The sequence below is a fragment of the Hemitrygon akajei genome, chromosome 11 (assembly GCF_048418815.1).
Source record: "Hemitrygon akajei chromosome 11, sHemAka1.3, whole genome shotgun sequence".
Classification (NCBI taxonomy): domain Eukaryota; kingdom Metazoa; phylum Chordata; class Chondrichthyes; order Myliobatiformes; family Dasyatidae; genus Hemitrygon; species Hemitrygon akajei.
Window position 1 is genome coordinate 168,338,364 of NC_133134.1, and position 4,547 is coordinate 168,342,910.

At 46.0% G+C, this 4,547-nt stretch overlaps 1 protein-coding gene across 1 annotated transcript in view; it reads right to left on the reverse strand.

Annotated features, from left to right (window-relative positions):
* LOC140736262 (death-inducer obliterator 1-like) overlaps window positions 1–4,117 on the reverse strand; it is a 136,386-nt gene extending 132,269 nt beyond the window's left edge. The window contains exon 1 of the mRNA XM_073062202.1: window positions 4,055–4,117. The gene's annotated coding sequence lies outside the window, so the exon portion shown is untranslated. The remainder of the gene's footprint in view (window positions 1–4,054) is intronic.
* Window positions 4,118–4,547: the final 430 nt, after the last annotated feature.

Below are 4,547 nucleotides of genomic sequence, written 5' to 3' on the forward strand. Positions count from 1 at the left end.
CAGGATTTTCCTTTAAGGACAGCCGATCCCCTAGTGGGCTCAACAACAAGCTGTTCTAAAAAGCCATCTCATAGACATTCTACATATTCTCTCTCTTGAGATCCAGTGACGACCTGATTTTCCCAATGCACTCGCATGTTAAAATCCCCTACAATTATCATAACACTGCCCTTCTGGCAAGCCTTTTCTATTTCTTGTTGTAATTTGTAGTCCAGATCACTGCAGCTGTTTGGAGGCCTGTAGAAAACTGCCATCAGGTCCTTTTACCCCTGCGATTTCTTAGCTCAACCCATAAAGATTCTGTACCTTCCGATCCTATGTCAACTTTTTCTAATGATTTAATATCATTTCTTACCATTAAAGCCACGCCACCCCCTCTACCTACCTGCCTATCCTTCCGATACACCGTGTATCCTTGGACGTTCAGCTCCCAGAGACATGCATCCTTTAGCCATGTCTCAGTGATGGCCACAATATCATACCTGCCAATCTGTAACTGTACAACAAGATCATCCACCTTATTCCTTATGCTGCATGCATTTAAGTATAACACCTTAAGTCCAGTATTTGGTACTTTTTGCATTGATTGCACTGCAACTCATCCCAATGGCTGCAAATTTGCTCCATCACCTGCCTGTCCTTCCTGACATCCTTACTGCTCACTACCTTAGATCTATTTCTGTTTTCCCTCTCCTCCGCTCCATCATTCCGGTTCCCATCACTCTGCCAAATTAGTTTAAACCCTCCCTAACAGCTCTATTAAACCTCCCCGCCAGGATATTGGTCCCCCTAGGATTCAAGTGTAACCCGTCCTTTTTGTACAGATCACACCTGCCCCAAAAGAGGTCCCAATGATCCAGAAACTTGAATCCGTGCCCCCTGCTCCAATCCCTCAGCCACACATTTATCCTCCACCTCATTCCATTCCTATCTCATTGTCGCGTGGCACAGGCAGTAATCCCGAGATCACTGCCTTTGCAGTCCTTCTTCTCAACTGCCTTCCTAACCCTATATTCTCCTTTCAGGACCTCTTCCCTTTTCCTACCTATGTCATTGGTACCTATATGTACCACGACCTCTGGCTCCTCACCTTCCCACTTCAGGATATTGTGGACACCATCAGAAACATCCCGAACCCTGGCACCAGGGAGGCAAACTACCATCTGGGTCTCCTGACTGCATCCACAGAATTGCCTATCTGACCCCCTATCGAGTCCCCTATTACTACTGCCTTCCTCTTCCTTTCCCTACCCTTCTGAGCGACAGGGCCGGAGGCACAGCCACTGTTGCTTCCCCCAGGTAGGGTGCCCCCCCAACAGTACTCAAACAGGAGTACTTATTGTCAAGGGGTACAGCCACTGGGGTATTCTCTAGTACCTGACTCTTCCCCTTAACACCTCCTAACCGTGACGCACCTGTCTGCCTCCCGTGGCCCCAGCGTGACCACCTACCTGTAACTTCTATCAACTCCTCACTCTCCCTGACCAGACGAAGGTCATCGAGCTGCAGCTCCAGTTCCCTAACACGGTCCCTTAGGAGCTGCAGCTCAGTGCACCTGGCACATATGTGGATGTCCAGGAGGCTAGGAGACTCCAGGACCTCCCACATCTGACACCAAGGACAACAAAATAAGGAGGGGAATACAACTACTTTGAGAGCCAGAGTAGACTCATAAACTAGACCACCTACTTTTAAGTTTTCAGCAAATATTAGAATATGGTAAGCACTAATAACTTCCGGAGGAAAGAAGCTGTCATATAATAGAGGACCTTTACATCATTGTACTTGATGTACTCAACATACAGAAGCACTTTTCCAAAGCAAATATTTAGAAATTGTAATAGGATTAAAGGATTCATATAATCAAAATTACTGTGGCCTAATTCTGCTTCTGTGTCGTTTGGTCTTTCCCTGGTTGTTTTGTGCTAGACATGGGCTCATTAGCCGGAGTACAGTCAGTATCTAGCAAAGCATGTGCTACATTATTCTATCGGAAAGCATTGACACCAAACAAAATATTCTTTACTTTTCCTAAAAGTATTTAAACAGCTATCATGAAGACTCATTTACATTTAAGATCATCCAATAAAGGGAATGATCCCTGGAGTTTAAAAAGAGGTATGATTTCCATCAGATATTTGAAATTCCTCAAATTAAAAAAAAAGCAAACGCTGAGAACCTAAACCTGGGGGTCATAACCTCAGAATGTGGTTATCCACTTGTGTATAAGGCATAAGGTAATCAAAAATTAAATTGCCCACTTTCAAACTTACATTTAGTACACACACAAAATGCTGGTGGAACACAGCAGGCCAGGCAGCATCTATAGGGAGAAGCACTGTCGACGTTTCGGGCCGAGACCCTTCCTCTGCATTCCACCAGCATTTTGTGTGTGTTGCTTGAATTTCCAGCATCTGCAGATTTCCTTGTGTTTACATTTAGTACGTCTGGGTTGCAGTTAACACAAAGCTATTATAGCTTGGGCCGGAGCTTGGAGTTCAATTCCGCCGCTGTAAAAATACTTCCCATGAGTGTGTGGGTTTTCTCTGGGTGCTCCAGTTTCCTCCCACATTCCAAAGACGTACTAGTTAGTAGGTAAACTGTAAAATGTCTTGTAAATTATCCTGTGATTAGGTTAGGGTTAAATTGGTGGGTGGCTGAGCAGTATTGCTCAGTGAGCCAGACTGTTCTGTGCTGTTTCTCTCTAAAAATAATGATCTTGCTTTGGTTTTAGAATGACTCAGTTTTATTCTCACTGACATATGACATGAAATTTTCTGTCATGTAATTAATTTCAACATTTTTGTCTTGTTTTCAAATCCCTTTCCAGCATGTAGTACACTGGTTTCCAGCATTATAGTCCCCTAATTCTGATCCCTTGCTCAGTTTTAATTGTTTTCCAGTTAGTAGCATGTGTAAATGAGACCCTCAAGTACTGCAATTCAATTACTAACACACCCAATCCCAGGTCTTTAACTCCCTTTAAAATGTAATGGAGAAGTTATATGCTTTCTGTGGAAAAGCCCTTTACACCCATCTGAGAAAACAAATCAAGAGCAAGTTTACATCCATTCCGCGGACAGGTTAATTAGTCATTGTAAAATGTCCTGTGATTAGGCGAGGGTTAAATTGGGGGTTGCAGGGCAGCGGGCCTACTTCATGCTGCATCTCAATAAATTTAATTAGCTCAGGTCATTTGGATTGCCCTGAGATCGAATTAGTTGGCGCCTATTAAAAGTTACTCTCGGGAAATATTTTCCTAAAACAGGACAATGATCTTGAACTCACCGTCTGTAAGAGTAACAGAAAAAAGGGTCAATTGAAGCTTTCAGAAGGGAATTGGATACACACTTGAGAGATTTTATTCGTAGTAAGGCAGGTTAGCTGTAATAAAGACAGAAAGCGGGAAGAACTCAGCGGATCTAGCAGCATCAGAGGAGGCAAAAGGTACCATTTCTGTACCAATATAACTTATAGTAAAACACAAAAGCATACCACTCGGTCCTTCATAACTGCTGTAACATTGTATAAGAGCAAAACTGATACTTTACCTTAGTACTATTTTTCTGTACCAACCCATATCCCTGCATATCCATAATGGCCAAATGAAGACCACCCTGATGACTTATCCACACCTTCTTCACTAGAAAAAGTCCAATATGTGGTGAAAGTTTGTCTCAGATCCAGGTTTGTCTCAGGAACCAGACAATGAAGAAACTAGTTATTTCCCTTGGAGAGAATGGTGTGGGGGGGGGGGGGGGAAGGATGTGGTTGGGAAGTGCAACAAAATGTTTTAATTAATCGCCATTGACAATAGGCTACTAATTAACAGCTGAGCTGTTAAAGAGCTCAGAACCCTCCAGCTAAAGGATAAATCCGCGACAAATCAGAGCGTATTATTCACACTTCTCTGTCCTCATACAAACAGTATCTTGGTCGGCTCCGTCAAAATTCCGAACAAACCCTACGCACGACCATAAGCAGTCTCAACGCAACAAGTCAGCTTTAGACACTAGTAAACTGTGTCTGTTACCCAAGATACCAGTAATTTTACCTCATAGTAACGCCCGTTTAAATTTAGACTGCGTCAGCGCGGTTTAAACCGCCCCCCAACGACAACCACCCAGTGTAACGCGCATGCTCACCAGGGGGCGGGGCTTGTGACAGACGGGCGATCGCGAGGTCGGGGCTTCTGACGGACAGCTGAGTCGAGCGTAGTCAGGGGAAGGGGCGGGGCTTCTGACGGACGGCTGAGCCGAGCGGTGTCAGGGGAAGGGGCGGGGCTTCTGACGGACGGCTGAGCCGAGCGTTGTCAGGGGAAGGGGCGGGGCTTCTGACGGACGGCTGAGCCGAGCGTAGTCAGGGGAAGGGGCGGGGCTTCTGACGGACGGCTGAGCCGAGCGGTGTCAGGGGAAGGGGCGGGGCTAGTGAGGGCCGACCGAGCCGAGCGCGCGCCTGGCCGGTGGACGGTTGCTCGAGCGCCTTTTCAAACGGTGTGAGGGGCGGCGGGTTCGGGAGCCCGCGGTGGTGGTGCTGCCGCCGCTGCT